This window comes from Protopterus annectens, chromosome 2.part1 (assembly GCF_019279795.1).
Source record: "Protopterus annectens isolate FY-2018-M chromosome 2.part1, PAN1.0, whole genome shotgun sequence".
In the NCBI taxonomy this organism is placed as follows: domain Eukaryota; kingdom Metazoa; phylum Chordata; order Ceratodontiformes; family Protopteridae; genus Protopterus; species Protopterus annectens.
Window position 1 is genome coordinate 1940846597 of NC_056729.1, and position 20574 is coordinate 1940867170.

Consider the following 20574-nt stretch of genomic DNA (forward strand, 5'->3'; position numbering starts at 1 on the left):
AGATGTTTCCCTCATATGTTTATTCTGAATCTGTTCTGTTCCTCATAAAATTTGTGGTTTCTGGATTTTTGTAATAAATGAGAGGCATTTGGATTTCAGACGTTATATTCTTCAGAAAATACATGGTAACACTACACAAAACCTTTTATTCTAGCAATTTATTTAAGTTTATAAGATCAATATTTGAACATTTTCCCTATTTTTGGGGCTGTATTTCCCCATTATTGGCTTTGTCCAGGTTTTTTGTGCTAAGAGGTTGAGAGCTATGGTGAGAAATGAGAACGGAATTCACTGAATATGTTTGAGGGCTGTATTCTCCCATTATTGTCTCTGTCCAGGTGTATTGTGCTTAGAGGTTGAGAGCCATGGTAAGAAATGAATTCACTAAATGATATCCATTTAAGTTTCAGTCTTTGTGTCTTTCAATAAACAGCTTATATGGCATAGTGGTATGTTGCTCTGACTGTAGTGTATAGGGTCTTGGGGCCAAGAGTTGGCAGTGAAATTCATGGTGGTAACATAACATTTTATGCTAGCAACTTTGCAAGATTATACAAGCAATGCTTAAAATGTGTCTCTGGTTTTTGGGCTTTTGTCCCCCCCCCCCCCAATAAATTTTGGCTTTTTCCAGATTTCTTGTGCTGCAAAGTTGAGAGATAAAGTTGAGTGTCAGTGGATTTTGCAAGGAGCTGAGAGCTTGAAGAGAAGTTTAGTGCTGATTATGCAGAGTCTGCTTGCATTGTTAATAGAACAACAGGTAGTGTACTTACAGAAGGCAGTGGGTTCTACCCCCACAGTATGTAGATGCATTTCTAATACTGTACTGTGTTGTACTTTTAAAGGGGGTGGATGCTGCAGTCCTGAGAATGTCCTCTTTGGCAGAGATACTTAGTAACTATCAACCTGTTATCAGTTTGCCATCCATTCCCTATTGCAATATTACTAGCTTATCATTTTTTTAATGTAACATAGGCAATTTATTCCTCAAGGGCAACAGGCACTTTATTTGGAGATGAAACAATGAAATATAAAGTTGTTTGCTAGTAGCAACCTCTTCATTAGTTACAGATCTCTTTAATGTGGAATTATTTAGATGATTTTTACTTCTGCAGAGACTGTGCATATTTACTGATACTGGTGGATTGTAGAAATTTGAGTAGACTTTTATGATGGACATGTTCTGAATTGGGCAGTTTTGTCATTATTGGTGCATGCATTTTGTTTCATTGTTTACTGGAAAAATATTCAAAACAATAAATTTAAAATGTCCTCTAACAAGTGTACTGTATTATGCAAGAAATATAATTTAATACAAATCAGGAAGTTGTTTATTGATTATCTGATCAGCTGAGATACTTCCCCTCCCAGTTCTTGGTTGGATGTGTTCGATTAGGAACCAGTTAAATCAACTGTCTACAAGCACAAACTTTTTTTTGTTACTGAATATTTTCTTTGTCTGAATGCTACTGAAAGTGATGAAGCCAGATTGAAGCAATCACTTCTCTTAAATCTTCGTTTTATTTATTTATTTTTTTAGGGGGGTACTTATTGTCCACACCTAGGGAGCTAAGTCCATCATGTAGGACTTCTGCTGCACAATTCTCTCGGCTGAACTATATCTCTCAACTGTCCAGATTTTTGCAGAATGAATAGATTTTTGCTTTTTATTTTTGGTTTGTTCCTCATAAAATGTGTGGTTTTCTGGCAAATCATTTAGGATTGAAGTCACTTAATAATGACATACATTGAGTTTCAGACTTCATACCCTTCAGAAAAATGCATGCTAAAGCAATACCTGTTATTCTATCAACTGTCTAAGTTTATACAAGAGCAACATTTAGTACTGTTTGTGTGTTCCCCCAATAGATGTGGCCTTGTTCAGATTTCCTGCATTAAGAGGTTGAGAGGTATGCACAAATAAATTGCTTTATAGAATTAGGTATATCTAAACCTCTCAACTGTCCCCAATTTTGGCTCAAAATGTTGCTCTCCCCCTAATAATCCCTCTGCAAAATGGTAATTTTGGAAGAAACATGGAAGGTCTACAATTAATAAATAATTGTAATGATCAGAGTTACAGATTACTTTTATTTTAGAAATGCATGTAGATTCTCTTATTTTGTCAGCTACTCAACTAACAGTAATAATATTAAAAAAGTGTCCCTTTTTTGACAGGTTGCCAGCTGCACTGTGTGGCTATTTTATATTTTTGCATCACATTTTTGGTCCATTTTTCATAAAATTGTGGTTTTCTGGCAAATTAGTGGCAAATAGTTAAAGACTGAAGTAGAAAGTAATGACAGACATTTGAGTTTCAGATTTCATACCCTTCTGAAAATTCATACTAATGCAAGACCTACTATTCTATTGCCTTTCTAAATTTATAAGAGCAATATTTAAAAATTGTCCTTATTTCTGGGCCTTTGTCCCACTTCTATTTATGGCTTTTTCCAGATTTCTTTCCCTGAGTTTGAGAGGTATGACAAATATCTCAGGGCTATCACCATCAGCCAGAGGCATTTAAAAATTGTGACATATTTGTTGTACCCCACTGCCCCATGTAGTGATTCTGGATGTGTCCAAGCAATGCAAGGAGCAGTTATGCAGTGTAAGTGTGAAAAGTACCCCCTTATCCAAGGTAGACACAAGTGGCTTTTCATCTATCCTTGATTTTGCAGAATGTCCTGGTTTTATGTCATATTTTTATACTGTTGATTTATGCTTCTTATTATTCAGAAAATGCATGTTTTTGCAGTGCCATTTGCTCTGTGTTTAAGTAGCAATGCTTTAATGATCATCAGGTAAGCTTGTCTGGGATTGTAAGATGCAAGTAAGCTTTAATAAGCATACTGTTAAAGAATTACCAACATTGAAAGCCTTTTTGTTGTTGGCATACAGAGAATATTTACATAGCTAGATACCGTATAAGCTTTAGGTATTGAAATGCATATGACAGTATTTGTAATAAAGGACAGGATTACAGTATTTTCAGAGTCTCATTACATTTGTTGGAGACTTGCAGTTATCTTTGCAGGCTTTACCTGTAAATTAAACAGAATGCCAATCTATCATGTGTGGTCTATAACCTGTGCAGTAATCCTTTAAGCAATTTATCTTGAGTTTATTTCTTGTTTGCTGTTCATGTTTTACTTTGATCATGTTTTCCCCATGAAACAAGTAGATAGTTTTTATCAAGCAGTACCACAGCAGGTTTTTTTTTGGATAAGAAACATTTTTAAAAGTGAGGGTAATCAGTATCACAGAGATTGCTTTCAGCGTGTTACTTGATACTTTTATAAAGCTGAATATAAATTATAATTAGAACTACAGTGCAAGGATAACTGGTTTGAGTTGAGTGCCACTTGTTTTTTTTTATACTTTATTTCAACTGGCATTTCAGTAATGTATTTAAAAAGTAATTTATTTTCTCATGCCTCACAACCTTGTTGTTTCCATCTAGATATTAGGTAAGCTGTCATGTAGCCAATGCATTGAAATATATATTTTTTTCTTCTGCACTTCATTTTGTCGTGATTGGACTCCCATAATGACAGTTTGGCATCCAGGGCAGCATATTTAATTAAAGTCCCAGTTTTGTGGTTTTGAGCATAAATCTGCCCCTTTCTGATTGGCCACACCCCTTCCCATTGGCCCCACCCATTCAGTTGTCTCCTGCAGCCCCCTTTGATTTGAAGTCACCAGCCATCACTGCTGTCAAGTGCAGGTAAATAGATATTAACTGTTGTTTTTATGGTATTTCTTTATATTGTTATAATTTTCACATTTTTTTAAATATCTCAACAACCACGTAACATAGAACTAATTTGCCTCATATGAAAGCACTTATCTAGATTAATAGAATGCTGCTGATGATATATATGTAACATGAGTGGTTGCTGAGATACTTTGAGTTGCTTACAAAATATTACAAATGTAATACAAAGCCATACAACAACTTGAAGTCACTATGGTCATCCAACAAACTACTGGTCCAAACCTTTAAAGCTAATAACTCAGCTGGTGAATCCCTGTTTGCCAACTTTGTTGGCAAAACATGTAATTCACAACCAAACTATATAACCCTTCAATCCTCCCTAAGTCTCTTCAAAAAAAGCATCAAACAGTATTTCAAAATGAACTGGCTTTGTCCCTGTACCAACCCTGATTAAGCTACAAAATAATAATCCTACCTAAATAGTATCTTAACATTTAATACTCAACATTTTGTTCCACTTTGATGATTTGTGTTTCTAATGTGTCTGACCATGTAACTTGTGAGTCCGTATTTGGAACATTACTAAACTATTGTAAATATACAAAAGCTTTTGTCTTATATTTTCTATGTATCTAATTGTTGTGTTATCGTTTTAATTTTTGTCTACTGGAGCTTTTCTCCCTGGGCCTCCACTGAAAATGGACATATATCCAGTCGGATTATCCCGGTCAACAAATGTAAAATAAATAATAAAATAAAATAAATAGTAACTGTGTTTACTGTGACTTACAAAATTCTGTTTAAGATCTAGAACCTAAAGAATACTGCCACTATTAAACTAGTTTGGGCTGACAAGTTTGCCATTTGTACTTATTTCATAATCATTATGGCTCCAGAGATATGAACATTTGTTTTGAAATGTGAGGGCATAATTTAATTCTGTCAAAAGGCTTAGGCTCCACCCATTGGAAGTTATAATGCAAACTTCCTGAGCTCCACTGGAATGAATGAGTTAAGTATGCCCATACCATGAGCATGTGATCATTGCACCTCAATGCCAGATGTACATAAACACAACAGTTGATAGAGGTAGCATAAGTATACAAGTTACTATCACTTGCAAAGATGGATCTGAATGGCATATCTGGGGCAACAATAGGGGAAATCTTCTGGAACTACTCCACCTCTGTCCCAACATCAAGCACCACATTCTGAAACTGTTCTAAGATGGCTGAATTCCTTGATAGATGACAGGAACTCCTCCACCTCAATGAGTGGTGGTTTAATAGATGGCCCACTACCAGTAGCCCTCCACTCCTGTGTCACAGTCATTGCTCTGACAGTGGCCTTTGTAATCATTTCATTAACCCTTTGTCAGACTATGTTGTATACAAGGCCCTGGCTACCAACAGCAGTGTCATCAATGATCACCTGACATCACACACAGACACAGAAGGGCTTGTTGGAGGCATGTCAATCAAGGAGCCATCCACTATGAAGATGGAGAGCCTGTATTATGACCTCTTTCTCAGCATCAGAGAAAGGAAGTAGCCATGTTCCTGGTGTGATGGAAGGAGACAATGGAGATCACATCACAACATGATACACATTGGTAGTACAGAAGTTTAGACTAATTGAAAAAAAAATCATTATACATCCAGTGGAAACAGCAGTCTAAACAACACTGCAAGATCCAAAATGTTACACTTTAAATATAAATATAGATGTAAGGGATGCCAAAATAGAGCACAGCAATATCCCATATGATTCTCCCTCAGACAAAATGTATTGAAATACTGCATGTACTATAGACAGAAATGATTTCAACTATTTATCAATATATTAAGAATGATCAGTTGCATGGAAGAATACTTACTAAGAATGATTAATTGTATGGAAGAATATTTACACAGATAGCTTTCAAACACCATCTTAGGTAGCTCTATAATAAAATTATTGCCAGCTATTTTTGGCAGCTCTTGGGAAACAATGCAATCTTGTCTCACACAATAGACATTCCATAACCCTCAGTGTGCTTATAAGGTATAGAGTAACCCCTCTCTGACCTAGAATATGTGTATAGGTACATAGGTGTTTACTAGGCTAATGACCACAGGGCCTTTTTAAGCCTAGCCATGTGGCCCAAATCTCTGACAAGTTCTGGTACCCTTGATAAGTGTAAGCAGTGGCCTAGGAGATGAACCATTTACAGGTTACCAGTGTCTATTAGAGACACAGGTGCCAAACCAGGGATAACGTTCCTGTTCCCCATCCAATTGCCCAAGTTACACTTGAATTGGAGCTGTTCCAGAGAACAAGTAGTCTCTGGGATACATACCTGTCTCTCCAACAGGTCCTATTTATATCACAGGCAAGGTTTAAGTCTTTAGGATGTCAGCTTGGACTTGGAATGGTTGTTTAGACTTCTTATGCGCATATTCTTATCTACTATCTACTCTATTTTCCTTCTATTTACTACCGACTCCATTCTTTATGTATAACTCTTTATTCATATTCTGGCACATGTTCTAATGTATGTTTGCATGTATTTTTAAGTATAATTGCATCTGTATGTTCATGTATTGACATTATTGTACTGTGATGATTTTCTCTAAAGATAATTCTCAATGCATATTTTAGCATGTATATTCTTATGTACATTTAGTATTGTATATGTTGCTGTACTGTCAATTTTTTTCTGTTATGTGTGGAGCTTCTCTCCCAGGGCCTCCGCTGAAAATGGACATCTTACCCAGTTGGACTCTCCTGAAAAACAAATGTATAATAAATAAATTAATTAATTAATTAATTAAAATAATTCTGGTGCTGTTCGTTTTGCCGATATGCAGGAGGTCCATCAGAGATGGGTCTGACAATGCCTTGTATGCCAAGCATAGATCACCCCTCAACAGCCTGTAGGAGATAGAATACAGGGTTATGGCCTTGAGGCAGTCTGCATAGGACATGTTACTTACTTCCTGTATTCTTTTATTGCAGAACCTCTGTGTATGTTCTAGATGTTCGATATGCTTGATTAGGTACATACCAAAGGGTCTGATGAATGCCGAATACAGTGGAACAATGACTTCCTTGAACCTAGATGCCATACATTTGTTTATACGTTGCACAAACATGGATGACTTCCTCAATACTGGTGTGGTAGTCAAAGGCCAGATTACAGTCTATGTGTGTGTCTCTGGGTCCCTGACTACTGGGTCATCTCTTAGGGGTGTGTTTTCAACATGATGGTTACCATGGGTGGATGACTTCCCAACGAATACTATTATGCATTTCTTGGCACTTAGTTTTAGTCCATGGCACTGACACCAGCTGTTTGTCTGTGTCAGCCCTTCCTGGAGAACATTTGTGTCAGTGTGGAATTCAATGACAACTCTTAATTTGCAATCATCTGCAAATTTAGTCAATCAGAGCCGTGTGACATTGGGTTTGACTTCAGAGAAGTAAATGCCAATAAGGAGCAGTCCCAGGACAGATCCCTGAGGGACTCTGCTTCTGACTAGCCTCTTTGTTGAGGTGGCCTCCCCAATTCTAACTTTCTGGGTCCTGTCTTTGAGTCAGTTGGCTATCCACTGGATGACATAAGGGTTTGTATCTAACCTCTTGAGTTCGTCAACAATGCCCTAGTAGGGTATTCTGTCAAATGCCTTGGCCAGATCATGGTAGGCAGTGTGAACCATTTTGCCCTAATCCATTGCTTCGGTGACCTTCTTAAAGCGGTCCACTAGGTTGAGTAGGCATGACCTGCCCTTGATGAAACCAAACTGGGTTGAGTCCAGTGCCTGGAGGTTTATTGTCTCATTGTTGATAATTTCTATGATAATTTTTTCCATGGCTTTACAAGACTGGTAAGACTTACATGTCTGTAATTTCCAGGGTATGTAGATGGCCCATCTTTGGGCAGAGGGATGACTGTTGCTGTTCTCCATTCATGAGGCATGAAGCCTGTTCGGAATCTACAGTTAAATAACAATTTCAGACCACCTGAAAGGCCATGTTTCATGCTATTTTGAAGGCATCCTGGGATATTAGCTGGGCCCATCAGTGCAGTGTTCTTATCCTTAGAGAGAGCATTAAGGACCTTTTCTCCAGTCATAGCAAGGGGGGGGTTATATTTGATGGCATTTTCTGAGGGAAAGTTGAGGGGAAGAGAGGGGTAAAGTTGGAGATGAATTTGTCAGCCAGTAAGTTTGCTATATCTTCTGGCTTTTTCAATTTCTCCAAGACTTTTGAGTTTCTAAAAGCATGACAGGAATGGACCCCATTCCTAAGACAAAGTATGATTAAAGTTCATGAAATTAGTATCGTTTCCATCTTTGATGTTAGGCAGAAGTGCTCGTCACAGCAACTGTAATGTTCCCAGTAATGAAACCTTCTGCATTTCATACAGAGTTACATGTATCAGTAACATATCTAAGTAGAATTGTAAATTATTTTCCATAAAACTCATTACTCCTACTATTATTGGAACTATCTGGGTATCTTTCTTCCACGTTGCCCTTGTTTCTGCTTGCAAATCCTGGTATTTTATGACTTTGTGTCTCTATGTACATAAGACACCATGGTCACTGGGTGCAGCAATTTCAATGATCAATGCTACTTTTGTATTCTTTTCATGGACTACTATATCTGGTTTTCTCTCATCTTTTTTTAAAACTGTTGATAATGGATGATCTCATGTGATATAAACTTCAGCATTTTCTATAATGCTTTGTGGCTCATGTTTCCAAAGTTTTTCAACTACTTCAGTATTGTAATGTTTGCACAATCCCCAGTGCAAGTCTTGTCACATTATTATGCTTTTCAGTTTACATCCTTCTGCCATTAGTATGTCACAACCAGCAACAACATGTGCAACTGTTTCCAATTCTGTTTTACAAAACTTACATTTGTCTGTTTCTCCCTCATGTTCAATGGACTTTGTAAATCAAAGTGTATGTAGTCCACTATCTTGGGCTGCCAACATTAACCTTTCATCTTTTGGTTAAATTCACCTCTCCCTAACCATTTCTGTGTTCAGTCATCATCAAAATGAGGTTGTTCCAAGAGTTTCCTATACTTGCATCTATATTTATGCATTTTACACATTTTTTGCCTTCTCCTCTGATCCTTCACTTTATATTCTTTCTTTTGTGTTTGGTGCATTCAGTTGCTGCCTGATTTTTATCTACTTCTGGTATGATTTCTATTCCCACCTGACACTTGGGTCTTGTGAGGTCTGCAGATATGTGTGCAGTCCTACAATTGCAGATCTATACATATACCCCAGGACTGAATAAAGCATTTTTCCCATTCCAGAATAGTGTAGCAGCTCTTGCATGGAACATGGCCGCCGAGCAATTCAGTAAACAAGACTGGGGACGTGCACGGGCCTGCTAGCAGTATTCTAGCACAGACACCACTGAATAATGTTAATTACCTCATTTGCTGGTGAAAGCCATGGAAATGAGGTGAATTAGCGATTCAGTAAGCAGGCAGGCATCTGTGCCAAAACAGTGTCCATTGCAGAAATGTATTCATTTGACCATGTACATTTCTGCAAATATCAAAACGGGGGCATGACAGCTCAAAGTAAAGCATGTATTATAATCATTAGGCATGCCAATAGCCAAACATATGGCCATTGGCATGGAAAATAGTTGCAAAGTTATAAAAATTAATGTTTATTTTTGGCCAATTTCAGCCTTTTAAGTGTAGCATAGTGGCTTGCAAATGAGATCATGATGAAAATAAATAAAAAAATGTGAAAAGACAATTTTAAGTGAAATCTGCATTTTGCCATTATAGGGGTAGCATGCAGAATGAAAACAATAACAGGTAACACTGGTTGCTAAGGGGAAAGGCTCTGGTGTAGTGCTGTAACAAGGGACTAAGGCAGTGGGTTATGCAAATGAGCAAAATTTACCGAATCATAAAGTGGGAGACAATTGTCTGGCTGCACCTAACCGTGTGGGAGCTATAAAGCAGTGGTGTAAGCAGGAGAATGAGCTGACATGAAAAGGGGTTGTGTCATGCTTGGTGTAAGCACATTGGAGCTCCACGGCTTCTATTTGAGCTTAGCTAAGCACAGCTGAGCAAGAGGGTGTGTCTGAGGCTTTATTTACTCATTCCATGAAATAAGGAGTGTGTTCATGTCCAGGGGAGGGTCATTTCTGCTTAAAAGTGTTTACTTTAGCTAAACGGGTTTGCGCGGCTCGCACCTTGTCTTAAACAAACAAACAAAAAAAAATCTGGAAATAGCAGAATTCTTTACATTTGAGCTCTGGGTTTGTGCGGCATGCAGCGGGGCTTAAAAAGGGGTGGAAATGGGAAGGGAAAAAGATGGGAAATAGCAGAATAAAATCAATCAAGTACAAATAATATAGCTGGGAGGTGGAATGTATCATAGTCAGCCAATCATACAGGCAGCATCTGCAGCACAACAGTATAAACTGTGCAAACAACTTTCAGTCTGTTTTTCCCACACACTCTGCACCATTGGTGTACTCACTCAGGGGAATTTTAACCGACAAAATCTTAGGGGCTGCTGTCTCTTTGATGCATCAGTATGTGCTAGAGGATGAGGGCGGTGAGGAGGATAATGCTGACAACTGCCCCAGACCGAGGAGGAGGAGTAGAGTGTTCAGACCCAGGGTAAACTATCAGGGGTTACATGATCTGGAGATAGTAGAGTGCTACAGAGTGGACAGGGACATACTTCAGCAACTCATTGATCTGTACCAGCCTCACCTAAAACCCATAGCCAACAGAGGGGAACCCATTCCAGTGGATATCAAGGTATGTGTAGCCTTAAGAATAGCAGCTAGAGGTACTTTCCAAAGACCTGCTGGAGATATCATGGGCGTCTCACAAGCATCTGTATCCAGGGTACTCCACCAGTTCCTGAATGCCATACTTCCACATGCCATTGAGCACATTTACTTCCCCAGCACCCATGAGGAGAGGACCAGAAATATGCACCTCTTCCACTATGTAGCAGACTACCCGGAAGTACTGGGTGCATGCACTGCACGCACATCCACATCAAAGCATCACCTAGTGAACAAGGTATGGTCTTACCTACACCACAAGGGCTTTCACTCCATCAGCTGCCAGGTCATGTGCAATGCCCAGGGCATTATCATTAATGTGTGTGTTGGCAGCCCTGGAAGCTATCATGACTCCCACATCTGGCATTATTCCCAGCTGTACCAGGGATTCCATAGGGGTGACATTCCGTATGGCCATCTGGTGGGGGATGCTGGCTATGCACTGGAGCTGTGGATGATGACACCCATCAGAAATGCACATACACCCACTCAAGAATGCCATAATGAGGCACCCGCACAAACCAGGATTATTATAGAGTGTGGAGCTTCTGCTTTATATCTGCTTGAGTTTAGTGAAATATTTGTGTATAAGATTTAGATATATGAGTTTAGAACAGTATCTGTGTGAGCTTAGTACTATCTGTATATACATCCTACCTTTATTCCCAGCCTTTAGCTAGATATTGGTATATCAGTTCATTACTATGTTTCATATTGTATGTATAGCTAATGTTTGCTGCAGTATATATTATTTGCTATTGTGTGTATATTCAATTGTTCTTCATATACTCTTCTGCTCATTTATTGTTCTGTGGAACTTTTATCCCTGGGCCTCCACTGAAAAAGGGCCCATGTCCAGTTGGAATTTCCCGGAAAACAAATGTTAATAAATAAATAAATAAAATTACAAAACCGGTCCCCCCAACTGTCTATGTTTGGCAGAACATTAATAACACCCTGTTCCCATGTGTGGACCTTTGTCTGACTGTCATATTTGAGTCTGTCCAGGTGTCAATCTGTGATGGTATGACAGCTATGCCCACATGTAGACTCATAATAACATATAGCAACACAAACCATCTAAGGACCACAGCAAATGGAGGGGTGCAATGATGGACAACCTGCTAAATAGGTACACTCAGAGGTGTACAGTCCACAACCGTTTGTGCGATGTAATGGCATGTACCCTGCCCACATCAGAATTACAAATACATAACAGCCACTGTGGCAAAAGCCTCTGACTGGATTACAGAAGGACAAAGAGACACACAAATCAGGGGAAGGGGAACCACTGGCCAGACACATGGAGAATGTGCACACCAGAACAGATTGTGCAGTAGCATAGGTGCCATGCAGTGTAAGGAGTCAGTAAACATCACCTGCAAATACACAACACACACCCATATAAGAGGAAGTCCACAACAAAACAAAACTCAAACAATGGGCACCTCAGCGGCAAAATCACATGAGAACCCCACAAACCTACACACCACAGACCATGTAGACTCCAGACACCAGGGTATTGCAAACACTAAGGCCTTATCAGAAACCCCAAACACCTACCTTACACAGATAGGCTAACAGCACTGTCCTTCTACCCCATTCCATACAGACTCTGCTGAGGTGACCCCTGTCTGGTTTACAAAGCAATCCAGACCCTGCCTTGATGGGACTGTTGCACATCTGGAACTGAAGGCCCACTCCATCAACCTGTAGGTGCAGCATCAACCTGGGATGTGATATCAGTACATCTTTTTGGTGTGACAGATATGTGTACCACACACTCCCCCATCTGGGGAATACACTCCCTGTCAAGAACAAGCCAAGTGCCTCAATACCCCTAGTGATGTACTCCCTGTAAAAGTGCATGGGAAACAAAAATACAGTCCTGTGATCCCACCTGTGTCCCTGCTGGACAGGGGCTCTGTATGCTGACATGTAACATGGGTTACACTGTCATCTGTGTGGGTTATAAGGGCTTCAGGGCCAATACCCTACTAACATAGCAACCTATCAACCTATACACAACTGTTTGTCAGTGGTGCAACACATTACTCTGTACTGCTCTGCCACTGACATACCTGGAAGTCACAGTGCTATGTAGACTATACTACACATATAATGGACATGTCTGCACAGTAGAATGCACTCTGTACCCACACCCATACCTCCCAACCTCTGACAGAAAAAAATCTAGACAAGATCATAAACAAATGCGGGACAAAGGCACAATGATGGGCACGTGTTGTAAATATTGTCCTTACATATAGAGAAAGTTGGTAGGATAAGGGGTTTGCATTAGCAGGAAGTGCTTGAAGGTTATGAAGTCTGAAACACTAATGCATGTCATTATTTTGTAAGGTCAGTCTTCAATTATATGCAAGTGACTTGCCATAAAAGCACAAGTTTATGTAGAATGGACAAAACTTCTAGACAAACTCCTGGACAATCTGCCAAAAACTGTACAGTTGAGAGGTATGGCCAAACCACAATATGACTTTTCAGGTAAGAAGAGTACCATACAAGCAGGAGAGCCCCAGCCAGTATATCACCAAGTTGCTGGACTGTTTACACAGCTTCATCAGTCAACCGGCTGTAACCACAACTCTCAACTGGCCTTTTTGGGAAAGAATATATATAGTCAGACTCATAATATTGGTCTGTACATCATACATCTTGTATTCCTTTGGTAAAGCACTGTGATGATCTGAGGATGTCTGTCACTAGGTAATGACACAACACATTGCAGTGTCAGACCTCAGATATGTCAGAAATGCCTGCTAAAACAAATCCAATACCTCTAGGAAAGTCCTGTTTACTTTTGAGAGGTATGGCACACAAAACCTTGGACTGTAGTGCAACTATTTCTGGAATGGAGCCCCACTCTTCCTATAGAATGTTACACTGGGCATGCTCTTACACTTAGAGAATCACAGGCAATGTTGGAACCCACACTGGACTATATAACTGTATTGTGCATATATGTATTTGCATACAGACAGCTATGTACACCTTAACTTTCCCTACACACACCCATTAGACAGGATTACCCTCAGTTAGCTGTACGTGGCCCATATGTGATATATCTGCATCTGTTGCATGTGATACACAGACATTTATATGGGCAACAGATAACAATATGCCAAGCATACACACAAACATAGACATGGGGAAAAAAGAGACAGACAGTGACAGACAGTGAGACACAGAGGGACACACAGAAAGTGAGTCATATACATGGATAGCCTGAATGGCATAGAGTGATGTCCTGCTATGGACAGTGGCATACCGGTCATAACCAGTTGCATGCACCAGCATAAATGTGAGCTCTATTGTTTAATAGTACTGAGGTGGGGGTTATATCACATCACCTGCCTTCATGTGTGGTGTGTGTGTGTGTGTGTGTGTGTGTGTGTGTGTGTGTGTGTGTGTGTGTGTGTGTGTGTGTTTGTTTGTTTGCAGATGAAACAGTTTTAGGCCATTCCCACAGAGTGCACTTCCCCCAGCTGTACTTTAGCAGTCCTGCTGATGTCATACTCCTTAGAAGTACCTTTGCACAGCTCCTGCCCTATAAGCTCTCTGGGGCATACAATAACAATGTAACAGTATAGTGCAAATAACTAGATAGGCAGGAGTTCCATTCCCAGTTCTGGCAAATGTGCATGTGTGTGTGTGTGTGTGTGTGTGTGTGTGTGTGTGTGTGTGTGTGTGTGTGTGTGTGTGTGTGTGTGTGTATTTCCACCCAGTACATATCCTAGTCCCCAACTTTAGCAGTCTTGCTGATGTCATTCAACTTAGAAGCACCTTTGTTCACTTATCAGCCCTATAAGCTCTGTAGGGCATGTGATAACTGTGTAGCACTATAGTACAAATAGCATGATAAGTAGGGGTTCTAATTCCAGTCCTGGCAAATGTAACTGTGTGTGTGTGTGTGTGTGTGTGTGTGTGTGTGTGTGTGTGTGTGTGTGTGTGTGTGTGTGTGTATCTGTCTGTGTTTCTTTGTAGATGAAACAGTTTTAGGCCATTCACAAACACTTCCTAGTGACCTACTTTAGCAATCCTGCTGATGTCATTCAATTCAGAAGTACCTTTGGACAGCTCTCAGTCATATAAGCACAGTGGTACATGCAATAACTATGTAACAGTATAGTCCAAATAACTAAATAGGTAGGGGTTCTATTCTCAGGTCTGGCAAATGTGTGTGTGTTTGTATAAGTGCATGTGCAAGAGTTTGTAAGTGTGTATAGGTTCATAGATTCATAGGTTCATACTAGGCTATCTGCCCTAGGGCATTTATAAGCCTAGCCAGAGTGTGTATGGCTTTTGCCACCCATTTTAAATTAATTTTGCTATGCCCTTTTTCGAGGTTAGTATACTGTGCCTCTGTCTAACAGTGACACAGAAGTGATACCCGGGGTAAACCTATGATCTCCCATCCACTCATCAAGATTCCTCTTGAAGAGAGTCAATGAGGGACTCTGCCTAACCTGGACTGGGATTTTATTCCAGAGTGAAGGGAGCCTCTGGGTTATGAATCTGTCCCTCCAGCATGTCCTATTTATTTCAGTGCTGAGGTTTAAGTCCCTCGAGCGCGTAGCTCGATAGGATTTGGATTTTCTGAGGTGCAGCATGTCCATTAATTCTGGGTTGGACATGGCTTTATATGTCAGGCACAGATCGCCTCTGAGCAGGCGGTATGCCACTGAGTAGAGCTGGAGTTTCTTTAACCGGGCAGCATACGGCATCTGTTTGAGCCCCTTGATCCTCTTGGTGAGGTACTTTTGGTGTCTTTCCAGTTGCTGCAGGTGTCTGGTAAGGTACATCCCAAAAGGGGCATTGTACTCAATGGGCCTGATGAGGGATGAGTAAAGAAGGGCCTACCTGACATGGTCGACAGTTCATATGATCGACACTCATTTGGTCGACAGTTCATTTGGTCGACAAGCAGATTTGCCCCCTTCCCCAATATTGTGCAACCCTGGAGTTGATATATATATAGTTAGGGGGTGTGTGGGGGGCACAGCCCCCCAAATTGGGGGGTGTGGGGGGTGAAGCCCCCCATCTAAAATGCTTGTCGATCAAATGAACTGTCAACCAAATAAACTGTCATTAATTTGAACTGTCGACCATGTCATATAGATCCGTAAAGAGGCATGATGACCTCCCCTGATCTAGATGTGAATCCCTTCATGATTAGGTGGGCTATATAAAATGTTTTTCTAACCACTTTGGCCATGTGGTTGTCAAAGAGATTGCTATCAGCTTGGGTCCCCAGGTCCCTAATTACTTCTTCTGTACTTAATGGATTACCACCTATGTGGTAATTTGTGGGCACTTTGTTTTTGCCAAAGGGGATGACTATACACTTTTTGGCATTTAGCTTGAGGCCATGGCTCTGGCACCAGTTGTCTGTTTCTATGAGGCCCTTTTGGAGGATGCTTGTGTCGGCTGGAGAGTCTATTATGGCACCCAGTTTGCAGTCATCTGCGAACTTGGTCAGCCACAGTCCTTCCATGTTGGCCTGTACCTCCGAGAAATATATACCAAACAAGAGAGGTCCCAAGACTGAGCCTTGTGGGACGCCACTAGTAACTGGTTTGGAGTCTGACATGGCTCCAGCTATTCTAACCATGTGGGTTCTGTCCTTGAGCCAGTTTGCAACCCATCTAGTGACATAGGGGTTTATATTTAAGCTGGTGAGCTTATCTATAATGCCCGAGTGGGGTATTGTATTGAAGGCTTTTGCGAGGTCCAGGTAGGCTGTGTGGACCACCTTCCCCTTGTCAATGGCCTTGGTGACTGTTTCAAAGAAATCAACCAGGTTTAAGAGGCAGGATCTGCCCTTAACAAAGCCGAACTGGGTAAGATCCAGTGTCTGTAGGTCCCCAATATCTTTATTTATAAGGTCCATGATGATCCTTTCCATAGCTTTGCAGACCAAGCTAGTGAGACTTATGGGGCGATAGTTTCCAGGATCCGTTGAGGCACCACCTTTGTGGAGAGGGACCACTGTTGCTGTACACCACTCTTTGGGTACATATCCTGTAGTAAGGCTGAGATTGAACAGTAGTTTTAGGTTTGGGTTTAGCTCTTCTTGGAGTTCATGTAGGACGCAGCCCGGGACACCGTCTGGTCCCATTGATGCTGTGTTTCTTGCATTGGAGAGGGCAGCTCTTACCTGAGCATCTGAGATGTCAGGGGGGGGCAGCACTCTGCTGGAATAGATATTAGCCCTTTTGGTGGGGGGGGGGAGTTTGCGCTGAACCTATCAGCTAGGATGTTGGCAATGTCTGTGGGTTCGGTGTATTTTTTGTCATTTTGGACTAATTCTGAGCATATCTGGGCATTCCCACCCAGAATCCTAACATAACTAAAGAAAGCCTTGTGATTATCCTTAGTGTCCTGTGCAATTTTTCTCTCGAAGCTGGCCTTAGACGATTTTATGAGTGCCCGTAGTTTTTTGCTAATATTGATCAGAGATGCCTTCCCTTTTTGGGATTTTGCTCTGTCATGTAGTAGCTTCCTCCTTCTATTGTATAGTTTGTTTATGGCTGGGGTCCACCAGACAGGATGTCTGCCTTTGGAGGATTGGGTCTTGGTTTTATTTGGGATTGCATGATCCATGCATTCCTGAATGTGTTCATAGAATGTGTTTATAAAGGATTTTGTGGTCTGGGCTGTATTATCCACAGGCCCGGGGGCTTTGAAGGATTCCACCTCGGTTTTGATAAGTGTGAAATTTGCTTTAGAGAAGTTTTTCACTGTGGTTTTCTGGGCATGGGGTGGGGTCGGGATGTGAATATCCAGTGAGATTAGTTTATGGTCTGATCTTACCAGTGAGGGATACACTTCTGGTCTGGAGCATAGAGTCCTCATGTTGGTGATGATCAGGTCCAGTATGTTTTCCCCTCTTGTGGGAGTGGTAACAAGTTGTTCCATAGCATTTGAGTTTATAAATTCTAGGAACCTTTGGGCTAGGGTGTTGGAGCTAGAGTAATGCTCCCGGTCTATGGTTGGGTAGTTGAAGTCACCCAATATAATGGTGTTTGGAGAGACCTTCATATTTTCCAGTGTTCTCAGGAAGGCCGAGTGTGGTTCCTGGGTTTGGGAGGGTGGTCTGTAGCAGGTTATAAACTGGAAGGCAGTTTTACCCACTGTTAGTTGCACATGGATAGTCTCTGGTGCTTCGTGCTTTGCCACCAACCCTGTGTATGTTTGTAGGACAAAGTATTTTGAGGACTTTCCCACCCACAACACTTCCCAGTGCCCTACTTTAGCAGTCCTGTTGATGTCATTGCCCTTAGAGGTACCTTTGGACAGCACTGAGCCCTATAAACTTTGTGGCGTGTGTAATAGCTAACAGCATAGTACAGATAACTAGATAGGTAGGGGTTCTACACTCAGTTGTGGCAAGTGTGTGTGTGTGTGTATGTGTGTGTGCATGCGTGCGTGTGTGCGTGTGTGTGTGTGTGTGTGTGTGTGTGTGTGTGTGTGTGTGTGTGTGTGTGGATGAGTGTGTGTGTGTGTGTGTGTGTGTGTGTGTGTGTGTGTGTGTGTGTGTGTGTGTGTGTGTGTGTTTGTTTGTGCGTAAAGGTGTTGGTAAGTGTGTATGTTTTTAGGGTAATGTATTTTTGATGCCCTTCCCACCCAGTATGTTTCCCATTGCCATATTTTACAAGGGCTCTTGATGTAACTCACGTTAGACATACCATGCAACACTGTTAAATCCTATAAGCTCTGTGGTGCATGTGATAACTGCAAACCACTGTAGTGCACATAATTAAAGAAGCAGTGGTTCTAAACTCAATACTGGCAACTGGGATACTGTGTGTGTGTGTGTGTGTGTGTGTGTGTGTGTGTGTGTGTGTGTGTGTGTGTGTGTGTGTGTGTATGTGTGTGTGTGTGTGTGCATGTGTGTGTGTGCGTGTATGTCTGCGTGTGTGTGCGTGCACATGTGCGTGTGTGTGTGTGTGTGTGTGTGTGTGTGTGTGTGTGTGTGTGTGTGTGTGTGTATGGGTGAGAATCACATCATCCCTGTGTATGGGTGAGAATCATATCCTTTGGGGGTGTGCGTTATACCATTTTGAGGCAAGTACCACCCAGTACTTGTCCCGTTGCCCTATTTTACCAGGCCTGCTGATGTCATTCATCTTAGTTATACCTGTATACACTTGTCAGCCCTCTAAGCTCTGTGGCATGTGCAATAAAAATGTAATACTATAGTTGAAATAATTAGATAGGTAGCAGTTCTAATCTCAATACTGACAACTTCAATAGTGTGTATGAAGCATATCCCCTGTGGCTGTTTTGGGTATAAGTTATACCATTTATAGGTCTGTTGAACCCCTACCCATGATATTACTTTAAAGAGCCTGTTAATAGCATCTGCCTCACATGCACCATGTAACACTATACAGCCCATACTAGTCATCTGTACAGATGTACATGGAACATATACATTTTTGAAACCCATATGTGGTTTGTGCCCCCTAACAATGAGCATTTTTGTGATTACATTGCCAAATGTGTCACATTTACTGTAGTGACACACATGCCAGCATCAGACATCATAGCTGACTGACACATCATGCTGATAAAAAGTCTGTCACTCTATCACTTGTGCAGGTTTGTAGAAGCAGTAGATGATACCAATCGCTATGCCTGGTCAGTTATCCCACCATCCACAAAGGCATTTGCAAGATTACGTGTTGTAAGAGGTTGCGTGTTAGGTCCCAGGCATATGATCTATGTGGAGCATGTCATGTGTACGCAGCACTATAGTACATATCAGTGGATATGTAGGGTTACTTATATGTCTATTGGCAACTGTGCATGTATTTCTGTATGCAGAGCCACTGTGGCTGTCTTTAGTGTGTGTATGTGATGGCTATACCATTCTGTGTGCCTCTTCCACCCTGTGAACTCCCCCTTTGCCAACCTAGTGTCAGCCCATACAGATGCCATCCACCGTACATGCACAGCTACACAGTTTCTAACACCAAGCCACTGTGGTACATGCAATGGTCTTATCACTGTTTATTGTACATTAATAGATGGGTATGTCATCTACTCTGTCACCTCCATGCGCATGCGTGTTTCAGTGCATGTCCCCATGCAGTGGTGTGTGTGTGTGTGTGTGTGTGTGTGTGTGTGTGTGTGTGTGTGTGTTTGTGTCAGATGGCTCTAACATGTTAAGGGCCTCTGAACCCACCATTGGCAATCCTAACAGTGCCTGCAATTGTCACCTACTGCAATTGTAGTGGCAGACACTGCCACACTTCAGTACTACTGTGCTATTCTGTGTTATGTATCTAGTACCATTCTTCATAACACTGTGCAGGTAGGGGCTGTGCTCAGCCCTTCGTCAGCTGCCCCATGTACAGGACTATAACTATGGGTGCACTACCAGCACAAGAGGCCAGACATGCATATGAGATAGCAGACACACATGCTGGTTCTTGTCAGGTTAGACTAACACAGGTTGACCAATGTCAAGAATGCATACCCCAAACCTGTCATACACAGTAGCAGGCATACCCTCATCAACTTCATCACGGTTGAGTGGATGTGACAGAAATGGCAGGGGCAACAGGTGCTGATAGCTGAATCTGTTGCAGGTAAAGTAATGACTAAGGTTATGAGGGACCTAGTGCCAGTATTCAAGTAACCTCCTCTGTATGTGTGAGCCTGCAATCCTATAGAACATGAAGGTGACATGTATGAAGACTAGATGGCTGTGTCAAGGGTATGTATGCAAGGTCACACCATCTGTCACAACTGGCCCTCACACACTGTTGCATGTAAACACACCTGGTAAACATGTACATATACAGCTGTACCTTGACTATGAAAAGGTCACTGTGTTTCCACTCTGCCTTAATCATCATTGCTACTGTAAGCAGGCCCACAGACACCTGAAACACAACCAGAATACAGTACATGACACTACAGTCAGTCAACAGTACTAACAGCAATTGTGCATCATGGCTAACAAGGTACATACACCTCGATGTGTACCCATAACTACTTCCA